Source organism: Lissotriton vulgaris, chromosome 11 (genome assembly GCF_964263255.1).
Source record: "Lissotriton vulgaris chromosome 11, aLisVul1.2, whole genome shotgun sequence".
Lineage (NCBI taxonomy): Eukaryota > Metazoa > Chordata > Amphibia > Caudata > Salamandridae > Lissotriton > Lissotriton vulgaris.
In genome coordinates this window covers 485,639,988-485,654,988 of record NC_141699.1, presented here as the reverse complement: position 1 = coordinate 485,654,988, position 15,001 = coordinate 485,639,988, and the positions used below count along the sequence as shown (strand labels likewise).

Here is a 15,001-nt window from a genome sequence, read left to right as displayed (position 1 = left end):
AGCTTGGCGGTGGTACCGGCGTAGAGGGCGTTGCCGTAGTCCAGTCGGCTGGTGACGAGGGCCTGGGTGACGGTCTTCCTGGTCTCGGTGGGGATCCACCAGAAGATCTTCCGTAGCATGCGTAGGATGTTGAAGCACGCCGAGGAGACGTTGTTGACTTGCCTGGTCATGGAGAGGGAGGAGTCCAGGATGACGCCCAGGTTTCGTGCATGGTCTGTCGGTTTGGGTGCGGTGCCCAGGGCGGGAGGCCACCAGGAGTCGTCCCAGGCGGAGGGTGAGGAGCCCAGGATGAGGACCTCCGTCTTGTCCGAGTTCAGTTTCAGGCGGCTGGTCGTCATCCACTCGGCTACCTCTTTCATCCCTTCGTGCAGGTTGGCTCTGGCGGCGGCGGGGTCGTTGGTCAGGGAGAGGATCAGCTGGGTGTCGTCGGCGTAGGAGATTATGCTGAGGTTGTGTTTGCGTACGATGGCCGCGAGGGGGCTCATGTAGACGTTGAAGAGGGTGGGGCTCAGAGATGATCCTTGGGGGACGCCGCAGATGACTTCGGAGGCCTCTGACTTGTACGGTGGTAGGCGGACTCTCTGTGTTCTTCCATCGAGGAAGGAGATGATCCATTCCAGCGCCTTGTCCTGGATGCCGATGTTGCTGAGGCGCCGTACTAGGGTGCGGTGGCAGACCGTGTCGAATGCCGCGGAGAGGTCTAGGAGGATGAGGGCCGCTGTTTCTCCATTGTCCATCAGGGCTCGGATGTCATCGGTGGCGGCGATGAGGGCGGTCTCGGTGCTGTGGTTGGCTCGGAAGCCGGACTGTGAGGGGTCGAGGGATCCGTTCGTCTCGAGGAAGGCGGCCATCTGCTTGTTGACGGTCTTCTCGATGACTTTGGCTGGAAACGGGAGGAGCGAGATGGGGCGGTAATTCTTGAGTTCGGTGGGGTCCGCTGTGGGTTTCTTGAGAAGAGCGCTGAGTTCGGCGTGCTTCCAGCTCTCGGGGAAGGTGGCGGTGTCGAAGGATGTGTTGATGATGTCTCGCAGGTGGGGTGCGATGACAGCGTCGGCCTTGTTGAAGACGTGGTGAGGGCAGGGGTCGGTCGGTGATCCGGAGTGGATGGAGTTCATCGTGCGGATGGTGTCTTCGGTGCTGATCGGGGTCCAGGCGTGGAGGGTGGTGGTGGGGGGTGGTTGTTCGGTCATGGTGTGCGTTGGTTGGTTGATGAAGCTGTTGTGTATGTCCGCGATCTTGTTGTGGAAGTATGAAGCGAGGGAGTTGCAGAGGTCTTGCGATGGGGTGATGTCGTTGTTTCCTGCGCTGGGGTTGGAAAGCTCTTTCACGATGTTGAAGAGTTCCTTGCAGTTGTGTGCGTTGTTGTCCAACCGGTCCTTGAAAGCTGTTTTCTTGGCGGCGCGGATCAGCTGGTGGTGTTTCCGGGTGGCAAGTTTGAAGGAGGTCCTGTTGTCCGGTGTCGGTTCCCTTCTCCAGACTTTCTCGAGGGCTCGGCAGTTCTTCTTGGAGCTCTTGAGTTCGTCGGTGAACCATGGGGCCTTCTTGCTGCCGGGTCTGCTAGGCGGGGTCCTCAGTGGGGCGAGTTCGTCCGCGCAGTTGTTGATCCACTTCGTGAGGTTGTCTGCGGCCTGGCTGGGGTTCGCTGAGCTGGCAGGAGGGTGCTGGCTCAGGGAGGTGGCGAGCTGGTCTGCTGTGATCTTGTTCCAGCTTCTGCGGGCGGCCTGTTTCTGGTGGTGGTGGGTCGTCGTTCTCTTGAAGGTGAAGTGGACGCAGCTGTGGTCCGTCCATTGAAGCTCTGTGGCGTGGCTGAAGTCGATGTCTGTGCTGGAAGAGAAGACTGCGTCGAGTGTGTGTCCGGCGAGGTGGGTGGGGGTGGACACCAGTTGCTTGAGTCCCAGGTTGGCGAGGTTGTCGAGCAGGGTGCTGGTGTTGCGGTCGTTGTTGTTCTCCAGATGGAAGTTGAGGTCTCCCAGGAGGATGTAGTCGGCGGAGGGGAGGGCATGCGGGCTGACGAAGTCGGCGATGTCCTCGCTGAATTGCGTGCGTGGTCCAGGGGGTCGGTAGATCAGGGTACCTCTGAGGGTGGTGTTCGGGTTGGTGTGGATCTGGAAATGCAGGTGTTCGGCGCTGGTCAGGGTGTTGTCAGTGCTGGTCGTGAGACGGATGGTGCTCCTGTGGACGATGGTGATGCCTCCTCACATCTGGTTGGCGTTTCGGTCCCTCCGGACGATCTTGTAGCCCTCTGGGATAGCGATGGCGATGTCGGGAGCTGAAGAGGCGTTCATCCAGGTCTCCGTGAGGAAGGCAACGTCAGGGGCTGTGGCGTCTAGGAGGTTCCAGAGTTCGATGGCGTGTCTGTGGACGGAGCGGGTGTTGAGCAGGATGCACTTGAGGTGGGTGCTGCTGGTGTTCGACTTGGCGGGTGCTGGTGCGAGGCTGGTCCAGATGCAGGTGAACTTGCAGGCGTGGCAGCTGAAAGGTCCGTGGGTACGTCGTGGAGTGGCTTGATGGCATTCTGGGAGTCGGCCGGTGTTGAGAGCGGTGAGGGTGGTGGTGGAGTACGTCAGGCGGGTCGGTCGGGGTCCTCGTGGGCCAGGGGTCCTGGCACTGGGCGCGGTCCAGGCGCGGACGGGCGTAGACGGGCTTACCTTTGGCGCGCCTTCGGCGCACAATCGGCGCGCCCGCTGCGCGTGACCGCTGCGCGTTCGCACGGTCGCCATTTAAGGCGAAGTGCGCGGGTGGGCGGAGCAGCTGGGAGGCGGGAGCGGGGAGGGTTACAGAAGAGAAAAAAGGGGCGGGGACAAGCGGCGGTGGCGGGAAAGGAGGGCGGAGGGCGGCGAGGTAGGCGGACAACAAGGAAGGAAAGTCAAAACACGGGTCAAATGAAGTTAGGCAACACAGGCACAAATAATCGACAAAACAAGGAAAAAAAAGAAGTTAAACACAGCAGGCACAAATGTTTGACAAAACACGGCAAAAACACGGCAAAAACAATCCTCGTAGCGGCGGCAGCCGGCAACCGGCAAAACGAGGCAGCAGTGAGGCAGAGGGCAGGCAGGGGCACACGCAGCAGCTGGTGGCCGTGCGGCGCGGGGGTGTCCCACAAGTGGGTCACACTCACCTGCGTCGCACGGTCGCCATTTAAGGCCAAGTGCGCGGGTGGGCGGAGCAGCTGAGAGGCGGGAGCGGGGAGGGTTACAGAAGAGAAAAAAGGGGCGGGGACAAGCGGCGGTGGCGGGAAAGGAGGGCGGAGGGCGGCGAGGTAGGCGGACAACAAGGAAGGAAAGTCAAAACACGGGTCAAATGAAGTTAGGCAACAGAGGCACAAATAATCGACAAAACAAGGAAAAAAAAGAAGTTAAACACAGCAGGCACAAATGTTTGACAAAACACGGCAAAAACAATCCTCGTAGCGGCGGCAGCCGGCAACCGGCAAAACGAGGCAGCAGTGAGGCAGAGGGCAGGCAGGGGCACACGCAGCAGCTGGTGGCCGTGCGGCGCGGGGGTGTCCCACAAGTGGGACTTCCTTCCCAGAATTCCTTCTCATTGCTCGCCCTAACCACGCCCCCAAGACTGCCGCCTCCCTTGCGTCTGCTTCATTTCTGCAGTCCGGCCAGCAGCAGGAAGCACCCGGCACACAGGCTCCCAATAGCCAATCACAACGCTGCAATGCAGAGTTGTGATTGGTCTGAGCACCGTGGATCGGAGCTCAGACTGGAACAGAGGACCTGTGCATGTTGCTGACCAGGCTGGGTAATGCATGAACTGCTTGGTCAGCCCGAGAGGGCTGGCCAAACAGTTCATGCGCACTTTAGAAGTGCATACCGCTCGTCCCCTGCTCTGGCCAGCCCCGCCTCGCCCCACACAGGCCACTGACTGCATGCAATTGGAAAAATAAAATGACAATAATGCTACATTATTGTCATTTTATTTTTCCTTTTTGCACAGTGGGACAACGCCCTTCCACCCTTAGCGGAGGAGCCGCCATTGCAAAATGCAAGAGTTACGATAAAGCAGCCATAAATTCTTTACTTGATAGTCACAATCTTCACAGATTTCTTTTGAATTTAGGAACCAACGATCTACATCTGAAGGTAAACGTGCCAAAATGGTATCCCAAAAAAGGAGTTACGCATCACTAAGTCCGCAAAGTAAATTACCTCCACAAGAATAAATCATGTTATTTGTATGTTGAGGATTGACTTGTGATTGGTACAGTTTTTTACACAGAATGTTACTAAGATAGCCTTATAGCCCACCATAGCGGGATATACCGGCTAGTAAAGGCCCTCTCCAGTGTTAAAGGCCTGAGCCGAAGACGAGGGACTTTTACAAGGGAGAGGGACTTTAATAGCCGGTATAGCCCATCTACGAAGGACTATAAGGCTATTAGAACATTTTGCCACTAGAGGGCAGAATGTTCTAACAAATAAAACAAAGCCTTCAGGGAGCGTGAGGGGATTGAAATCCCCTCAGGCTCCCTGAAGGCTTTGTTCCCAGCCAGAGCTGTGAACAAAGAAACATTGGAATGTTGGAGCTCTGGGCTTATACCAGCCATTATAAGCCCGTATCACTCCATTGTCTTCAAACAAATACTGTCTGCATATTCATTTCGAAAACTGTAACAGATTTAAGGATGTACAAGTTTTTTAAAAACATTTATAACATTTAATTTGTATTACCTGTAAAGAGTTTGCATGTTCACATTATTCTTACTTATCAAACGAATTCAATAAACAGGAGAAAGCTACATTGTTGGAGGCTGAAAAAAGCGCTTTGATGTAGCCAGTGTTGACAACATCATAGCGATTTACGCACACAATGAGACTGGGAGCATGGACTTTTGAAGGATTTTGGGGGCCCTGGGCCAAAGGTATGTCGGGAGCCCCTGTTCAGAACACTTTGATATTATAATTTAATTTCAGCTCTTTCATTACTCTTTAGCCAGGTCACTGACAGTGCACTGCACACGCACACTTGTCCAAATTCTAAATGTATTACCATCTAATATTCAAGAATAGTGATGTGTGTTGTCAGTGTTGTAGCATAGCAGTAACGCACCAATATTACAAAAAAATCTCTGTGACCCCCTCCCATCACTCATATGTCAGGTCCCGTATTGATCTAAGAGAAACGTTTATTATGGATGTTGCATGAAACATAAACAAACCACTTGTCTGCAAAATGTCGTAATAGACTCTTACATATTACCCACATTGAAAATTCCTTAAAGGAAAATGCCTTTACAACATACTGTCCAATAATATTTCAAATTCATCAGGACAAGAACAGATCTGGCTCTATCAGGGGACCCCCTAAAAGGCTGGCGCCCTGGGACACAGAACACTTTGCCCATGCCTTAAAACGACTCTGGCTGGGAGGGGTAAGAATGAATAGGGACAAGTTGGGGTGGGAGGTGGAAGAAGAAATATAAAAAAATAAAAAGAATAGTACCTGGATCAGCACGATCAGTGGAAGGACAGCAATCAAGCTGTACTTAGTTCAAGCTCCAGCCGATAAAGAGGAGGTGACAGAGGCAGGCACTACCTAGTAACAAGACTGCAAATAAGAGTGACAATATTAGCCAACGAATGGTAAGCAATTAGTGGACTGCAAAGCCCTGAGTGTATACAATGTCTCTCGGAAGCACTCTACTTGTTGCCACTTAACACTCCGCCCCTCTACAGTATGTCACTCACATCACTCTCCTCCATGCCACGCCAATAACGTTTAGCAATGCAGAACACCAGCCACACTGCTATACAACATGGCTTAAAGACATTGGCAAAGCCAATAGCTCTCACATAGGTGAGACCTATTGGTCTCTGCCAATACTTGGTGAGAGGTACAATGAGTGCTGCAACCCACTAGTAGCCTTTAATGTACACACCCTTGGTACAGGTAGTAATATAAACTAGGGATTTTAAAATGTGAATTATATGTGCCAATTGGATGTATGCTGATTTTACCATGTTTAAAAAGAAAGAGCTCAAGCACGTTACCACTAGTTGCGAGGGTTAAAGTGCACAGAGTACTAATGCCAAAAAACACATGTTACGCTACAGAAGGCATACATTTAGGGGAACACCACACAAAAGGCAGCCATTTCTAACAAATCATAAATGTGCATTTCTACAAATTATAAAATTGCATCCTGATAACACAAACACAATACACTGTAACCTGTGGCCAATGAATAACCACACTACACTGCACCATAGTTGAAACAGCCTACCAAATAGCATTTTAGACACGATAAACAACCACACATTATGTGAAACTTGTCAATTTTCCCAGGTCCCTGTGAAAGATGTTCATCTGGTCGAGGATGTTTCTTATCTGTCTGGCATGTGTAGTCCTGATTTTATAATGCAACAATCAGGACTACAAGTCCCACATTATAAACAAATACCATGTACTTAATGAGCTACTCACACATGGGCCTGGAAAACTTAAGGGCTCGGTAAATATGGTTCATGAATATAGCATTTTTGACTATGAAGTGGTGCATCAAGTTACTTACGGCAAACTATTTTGACACAACGGTGGGATGATGGTGGTGGCAAGCTGAAGCCTACTGCCAGATTGCCAACTGTATTGCTATGTACAGGAAAAAAATGCACTTCACCAAAGGCAAGGGCTACGAGCCTGGAGAAAAGTGAGGCTAAAGGGAGGGGGTTGTATTTTAGCAGCTGCAGACCTTGAAACTTGGAGAGGGGGTTCTTTTTTTTAGCAAAGACTTGAAGCAAAGACTGAAAGCAGAAAGGGAAAATATGGCTCGAGGTTAGCTGAGGAGGGTGTGACAGTGGACTTCAGGAGTGCTTGTAGGTGGCTAGACTGGAACATAGAACACGCGCGAAACAGCATGGAGACAGAGGGCCACAGAGGTCAATGCGGTGCTGGTGTTTGAGTCCACATTGTGAACAGCCACCTGCAGAACTACTGCCCTCCTTGAAAAAATAATTAATTTGCCATCAGTGCACTGTTTAACCTTGTGACCTTTACCTAGTATCACCCAGTAGATTCCAAAAAACACTGAGCCATGTTTCAATTCTGCATCTTTGTCTTCATTGCAGCACAAAACCATTTACTTCTAAAACGCAGCTGTGCCATTGTAAACTTTCCATTAAACTGCATTTCAAGGACATTAAGGCACTAATGGGCTAGATGTATCAAGCCTTTTGCGATTCGTTAAGGCCGAAATTCGTAGAATTTCGGCCTTAACGAATCGCAAACGGACATTTTCCATCTTTTAGCATGTATGTAAAATTAGCAAAATAAGGAATCGCAAAAAATTGTGATTCCTTATTTTGCTTAAGCATTTAAGGAATCGCAATTTTGCGATTCCTTAAATGTCATGTATGAAGCTTTTTAAAATTGCGAATTCAGGTTAAGTAATCGCAAATTAACACCAACTTGAGATTGGTGTTAGTTTGCGAAATCCTTTCAAAATTCACAATTTGGCAATTTTGAAGGTGGCATGTCACACACATACATGCCCATAGGGCATGTATGTGCGCCATATGCACACACATGTACGTATCAGGGGTGCAGCAGGGTGTCCATGAGACACCCCTGCACCCTTGAAAAAATTCTCAAATTCCGAATTCGCAATTTGAGAATTACTTCACAATCATTCCTATGGGCCTCCTGGCCCATAGGAATGCATGGAAAATTATTCCTTATTTGCGAATTCGCAAAATGTGAATTTGCAAATAAGGAAGGTTAAGGAATCGCAAAAAAATAGCGATTTTTTTCATACATTCCATTTTGCAAATTCTAAATAGCGATTCCTTAAAAATCGCTATTTATGAATCGCAAAATGGAATCTTGATACATTTGCCCCTAATTCACCCCACAATTTCACCACACACTGCATAAAAGGGACACTCTGGGGTATATTTACAGTGAAATGCCGCAGAGGGCACTAATTTAATTTAATTTTTTAATTTTAATTATTTATATAGCGCAGCTGATACCTTGCAGGCTTCCTGGCGCTGGAGAATACTTTACTGAGAAAGAGACCGAGGTATGTAGAGGCGGGGAGGTCTAAGGGAAAAGCCAGGTCTTGATGCGCTTCCTAAATGGAAGAAGTTGGGGGGTCTGGCGTATGTCAATGGGCAAGCTGTTCCATAATTTGGCGGCTGCGACCCTAAAGGATCTACCCCAGTTCTGGCTTTATTGTATCTGGGCACCCTTACCAGATACGCCGAGGATGATCGCAGGTCTCTGGCGGGAGTATACTACTGAAACAGGGCTTGCAAGGGCCTGGGCCCGAGTCCATGCAGAGCCCTGAATACAATGCAAAGGGACTTGAAAGCCACCCGCTGCTTTAGGGGTAGCCAATGCAGTTCGGCCAATGCCGCTGTGGCCGAGGACCTTCTCGACCAGCCAAGAGCCAACTTGGCCGCGGCTGATTGAATTCGCTGCAACCGGTCCAGTAACGTGACAGGGGACTCAAGGAGCAGGGCGTTGCAGTAGTCAAGGCGACTCAGAATCGTACACCTGACTACCAACGCCCGGGCTTGTGCAGGGAGAAGTGGCATAATTTTTCGCAAGGAGCGTAGCAAAGCCGTGCATATCCCCACTGTTTTTGCAACCTGGGTTTCCATACTCAGCTTGTTATTGAGCATGACCCCCAGGTTGCGGACCGAGGAGACAGGTTTAGGTTTCTCTCTTGTCTCAGGCGGCCAGAAGTCAATCGGGAACTGGCAAGATAGAGTGGTGCCAGCACAGAACAGAACCTCTGTTTTGGAGGCGTTAAATTGAAGAGAGTTTCTATGGAGCCATCCAGCCGTTTCTCTAAGACACTCATGGAAGGAGGTCAGAGAGATGGAGTCTTCTCCTTCCCAGGAGAGAATGAGCTGGGTGTCGTCTGCGTAATTGATTGTTTTTAACCCGAATGACTTAATTAATGTGATCAGTGGTGTAAGGTACACATTAAAAAGGATGGGACTAATGGAAGATCCCTGAGGGACTCCCTGTGGCACAGGTGAGAAGGCGGATTGGAATGGGGGGAGGGAGACAGCCTGTCTCCTGTCCTGCAGGTAAGAGTGAAACCAAAGCAAAGCTGTGCCTTCCACACCAGCTTCCCTGAGTCTCAGCAGCAACGTCCTATGGTTGACCGTATCGAATGCGGCAGACAGGTCCAGCAGTATTAATGCTGCAGGCTGGCCCCTGTCTGCACGCATGCGAAGATCCTCCATGGCTGTTAAAACCGCAGTTTCGGTACCGTGGGCAGGGCGGAAACCGAACTGGAGATCGTCTAAAAGGTTGTTCTGCTCAAGATGAATGGAAAGGCAAGAACTGACCCATCGTTCCACTACCTTCACAGGGAAAGGCAGTAGGGAGATGGGTCGATAGTTAGAAAGACAATCTGGGCTCAGGGAGGGTTTCTTCAAGAGCGGAGTTACAAGCGCCTGTTTCCATGGGGTTGGGACGTAGCCACATTGCAGAGACTGGTTGCATATTTGGCGCAGGATGCCAAAAAGTTCTGTTCCAGAGCTTTTCCAAATTTTTGGAGGCAGAGGGTCGAGCGGGGAACCCGAGGTGATTCCGAGCGCCAGGTTTTCAAACTCGGGTTCAGAGATCTTAGGAAATTCTCGCAGTCTAGCCGGTAAGCTGGAGGATCGAGGCGGCAAATCATGAGGGCAGGTACTGGCTCCCTGGGTGTTGACATCTCCCAGTAAGGGGGGGGTCTTCAAGTTTTGAATAATGATATTGATTTTATTAATGAAAAAAGTTGCCAGATTATCGCAGAGGGCTTGGGTGAGAAGCTGCGTCGACGTAGCGCATTCTGGGTGAGTTAGATTTCTAAGTATCTGGAAAATACTTTTTGAACTGTTGGTGGCGTTGGAAATAGTAGAACAGTAATAGTTAGCCTTTTCTTGGACAATGGCAGTTTTATACTCCCGAAGGTTATTTTTCCAGAGAATTTTGTTGGAGTCAAGATAACCTTGTCTCCACTTTCTCTCAGATTGTCTGCAGGCCAGCTTCAGGGCTCTCAATGAGTCGTTAAACCAGGGGGCGGCTGCTCTACTCCTTGGTTTGCATTTTTTCAGAGGGACGAGACGCTCTGAGGTATTGGAGATCTTGGTGCAGAGGGACAAGTAGTTGTCCTCCACCGACCGGGCGGTGGAGAAGCTATCTTCCACCTCAAAAACGGGGCCGGCCAGCCTCCGTTTATCCAAGGCTTTCCAATCTCTATACAGAGGGTCAGGTGCTGCACTGAGTGACGGTTTGTTGGCTCTGCCGCTGGCTATGTGAAATTTGATAAGCGCATGATCAGTCCAACACATAGGCAGGATGTCGCTCAGGAGAACTAACTGGGTGGAGGAAAAAATTAAATAGAGCTGATTTCCAGCCGAGTGTGTGGGTTTACTGACCATTTGAGAAAGTCCCATGCCTTCGCAGGAAAGTAAGAGATTGTTTAGAGCAGAGTCCAGACTGCCATTGGGCCAAAGATTAAAATCACCCAGAACAATCAACTTGTTGTGGGAAGTGGCCATATTAGTGATAGTCGTAAGGAGCGACTGCTGCTGTGTAGAATTAAAAGCTCCCGGCGGGCGGTAACATATTACAGCCGTGAAGGTTATTCCGGAGAGACAGTTGATTGAAAGACCAAGTATTTCCGTACCAGCCACTGGGTCCATGTCGAGTGTTTTTATGGACCAGGAGACTCTGTAAATTATGCCAACTCCACCACCCCGACCCTTAGGTCTGGGGAGATGCAAGATTTTAAAGTCTTGTGGGCATGCCCAGTCCAGATCTATATTACAGTCGGAGTGGGTCCAGGTCTCGGTCATGAACAATACGTCGAGGTGATGATTCTCAATAAGCTGGGAAATTTCATTTGCGTGTTTAGGCAATGACCTGACATTCAGCAGGCTGGCCATCAGTAAACCTTTACAGGCGAAGTCATGTAGGGGGTAGGCAGTGTCAGCGAAGGAGAGTTGGCCTTCATGAGCACAGTCTCTAAGGGAGAGTAGAGACTCACGTGTCAGATACGGAATGCTGGTGGTAGGTGAAAGGGCAGGAGCATCGGAGAGCGCTGCGGTCGCTGCCGAGGCGCGGACGAGCGCAGACGAGCTTGCCTTATGCGCGCCTTCGGCGCGCATTCGTCGCGCCCGCTGCGCTCGTCCGCTGCGCTTCCGACAGAGGCTCATAATTTATGGGCGGCGTCGTTGCGTAGGAGGGGGGTGTGGCCAGGCGCGGTGGGCGTGTCTGGCGGCGACCTGGAATGACGGCAGGACGCGATGTGCTCTACGAGCGAAGCGACAAGCTGTCTGCCGCTGAGCTGTAGCACAGGTAGGGCCAAAGGTGTTTGCACAGTGCAACAAGTTTTAAAAGCACACAATATTACAACAGATTTCAATTTTTTAAAAACGAGCGACTACCGGCTTCCGCCTCAGTAGTATTCCAAGCTGTCAATGGGCGCTGGCGCTTTGGCGCGTAATTTATATCAATTGGGCGGGGGGGGCGTGGCCAGGCGCGGTGGGCGTGTCTGGCGGCGACCTGGAATGACGGCAGGACGCGATGTGCTCTACGAGCGAAGCGACAAGCTGTCTGCCGCTGAGCTGTAGCACAGGTAGGGCCAAAGGTGTTTGCACAGTGCAACAAGTTTTAAAAGCACACAATATTACAACAGATTTCAATTTTTAAAAACGAGCGACTACCGGCTTCCGCCTCAGTAGTAGTCCAAGCTGTCAATAGGCGCTGGCGCTTTGGCGCGTAATTTATATCAATTGGGCGGGGGGGGGGCGTGGCCAGGCGCGGTGGGCGTGTCTGGCGGCGACCTGGAATGACGGCAGGACGCGATGTGCTCTACGAGCGAAGCGACAAGCTGTCTGCCGCTGAGCTGTAGCACAGGTAGGGCCAAAGGTGTTTGCACAGTGCAACAAGTTTTAAAAGCACACAATATTACAACAGATTTCAATTTTTAAAAACGAGCGACTACCGGCTTCCGCCTCAGTAGTATTCCAAGCTGTCAATGGGCGCTGGCGCTTTGGCGCGTAATTTATATCAATTGGGCGGGGGGGCGGGGCCAGGCGCAGTGGGCGTGTCTGGCGGCGACCTGGAATGACGGCAGGACGCGATGTGCTCTACGAGCGAAGCGACAAGCTGTCTGCCGCTGAGCTGTAGCATAGGTAGGGCCAAAGGTGTTTGCACAGTGCAACAAGTTTTAAAAGCACACAATATTACAACAGATTTCAATTTTAAAAACGAGCGACTACCGGCTTCCGCCTCAGTAGTATTCCAAGCTGTCAATGGGCGCTGGCGCTTTGGCGCGTAATTTATATCAATTGGGCGGGGGGGCGTGGCCAGGCGCGGTGGGCGTGTCTGGCGGCGACCTGGAATGACGGCAGGACGCGATGTGCTCTACGAGCGAAGCGACAAGCTGTCTGCCGCTGAGCTGTAGCACAGGTAGAGCCAAAGGTGTTTGCACAGTGCAACAAGTTTTAAAAGCACACAATATTACAACAGATTTCAATTTTTAAAAACGAGCGACTACCGGCTTCCGCCTCAGTAGTATTCCAAGCTGTCAATGGGCACTGGCGCTTTGGCGCGTAATTTATATCAATTGGGCGGGGGGGCGTGGCCAGGCGCGGTGGGCGTGTCTGGCGGCGACCTAGAATGACGGCAGGACGCGATGTGCTCTACGAGCGAAGCCACAAGCTGTCTGCCGCTGAGCTGTAGCACAGGTAGGGCCAAAGGTGTTTGCACAGTGCAACAAGTTTTAAAAGCACACAATATTACAACAGATTTCAATTTTTAAAAACGAGCGACTACCGGCTTCCGCCTCAGTAGTATTCCAAACTGTCAATGGGCGCTGGCGCTTTGGCGCGTAATTTATATCAATTGGGCGGGGGGGGGTGGCCAGGCGCGGTGGGCGTGTCTGGCGGCGACCTGGAATGACGGCAGGACGCGATGTGCTCTACGAGTGAAGCGACAAGCTGTCTGCCGCTGAGCTGTAGCACAGGTAGGGCCAAAGGTGTTTGCACAGTGCAACAAGTTTTAAAAGCACACAATATTACAACAGATTTCAATTTTTAAAAATGAGCGACTACCGGCTTCCGCCTCAGTAGTATTCCAAGCTGTCAATGGGCGCTGGCGCTTTGGCGCGTAATTTATATCAATTGGGCGGGGGGGCGTGGCCAGGCGCGGTGGGCGTGTCTGGCGGCGACCTGGAATGACGGCAGGACGCGATGTGCTCTACGAGCGAAGCGACAAGCTGTCTGCCGCTGAGCTGTAGCACAGGTAGGGCCAAAGGTGTTTGCACAGTGCAACAAGTTTTAAAAGCACACAATATTACAACAGATTTCAATTTTTAAAAACGAGCGACTACCGGCTTCCGCCTCAGTAGTATTCCAAGCTGTCAATGGGCGCTGGCGCTTTGGCGCGTAATTTATATCAATTGGGCGGGGGGGGCGTGGCCAGGCGCGGTGGGCGTGTCTGGCGGCGACCTGGAATGACGGCAGGACGCGATGTGCTCTACGAGCGAAGCGACAAGCTGTCTGCCGCTGAGCTGTAGCACAGGTAGGGCCAAAGGTGTTTGCACAGTGCAACAAGTTTTAAAAGCACACAATATTACAACAGATTTCAATTTTTAAAAACGAGCGACTACCGGCTTCCGCCTCAGTAGTATTCCAAGCTGTCAATGGGCGCTGGCGCTTTGGCGCGTAATTTATATCAATTGGGCGGGGGGGGCGTGGCCAGGCGCGGTGGGCGTGTCTGGCGGCGACCTGGAATGACGGCAGGACGCGATGTGCTCTACGAGCGAAGCGACAAGCTGTCTGCCGCTGAGCTGTAGCACAGGTAGAGCCAAAGGTGTTTGCACAGTGCAACAAGTTTTAAAAGCACACAATATTACAACAGATTTCAATTTTTAAAAACGAGCGACTACCGGCTTCCGCCTCAGTAGTATTCCAAGCTGTCAATGGGCACTGGCGCTTTGGCGCGTAATTTATATCAATTGGGCGGGGGGGCGTGGCCAGGCGCGGTGGGCGTGTCTGGCGGCGACCTAGAATGACGGCAGGACGCGATGTGCTCTACGAGCGAAGCCACAAGCTGTCTGCCGCTGAGCTGTAGCACAGGTAGGGCCAAAGGTGTTTGCACAGTGCAACAAGTTTTAAAAGCACACAATATTACAACAGATTTCAATTTTTAAAAACGAGCGACTACCGGCTTCCGCCTCAGTAGTATTCCAAACTGTCAATGGGCGCTGGCGCTTTGGCGCGTAATTTATATCAATTGGGCGGGGGGGCGTGGCCAGGCGCGGTGGGCGTGTCTGGCGGCGACCTGGAATGACGGCAGGACGCGATGTGCTCTACGAGTGAAGCGACAAGCTGTCTGCCGCTGAGCTATAGCACAGGTAGGGCCAAAAGTGTTTGCACAGTGCAACAAGTTTTAAAAGCACACAATATTACAACAGATTTCAATTTTTAAAAATGAGCGACTACCGGCTTCCGCCTCAGTAGTATTCCAAGCTGTCAATGGGCGCTGGCGCTTTGGCGCGTAATTTATATCAATTGGGCGGGGGGGGCGTGGCCAGGCGCGGTGGGCGTGTCTGGCGGCGACCTGGAATGACGGCAGGACGCGATGTGCTCTACGAGCGAAGCGACAAGCTGTCTGCCGCTGAGCTGTAGCACAGGTAGGGCCAAAGGTGTTTGCACAGTGCAACAAGTTTTAAAAGCACACAATATTACAACATATTTCAATTTTTAAAAACGAGCGACTACCGGCTTCCGCCTCAGTAGTATTCCAAGCTGTTAATGGGCGCTGGCGCTTTGGCGCGTAATTTATATCAATTGGGCGGGGGGGGCGTGGCCAGGCGCGGTGGGCGTGTCTGGCGGCGACCTGGAATGACGGCAGGACGCGATGTGCTCTACGAGCGAAGCGACAAGCTGTCTGCCGCTGAGCTGTAGCACAGGTAGGGCCAAAGGTGTTTGCACAGTGCAACAAGTTTTAAAAGCACACAATATTACAACAGATTTCAATTTTT

The 15,001-nt window shown here is 51.4% G+C and overlaps 1 protein-coding gene across 1 annotated transcript in view; it reads right to left on the bottom strand.

Moving 5' to 3' along the window:
- The window catches only part of LOC147682140 (guanylate-binding protein 1-like), a 392,581-nt gene that overhangs the window by 372,732 nt on the left and 4,848 nt on the right, over window positions 1-15,001 (bottom strand). Inside the window, exon 2 of the mRNA XM_086943549.1 lies at window positions 5,455-5,559. The gene's annotated coding sequence lies outside the window, so the exon portion shown is untranslated. The remainder of the gene's footprint in view (window positions 1-5,454; window positions 5,560-15,001) is intronic.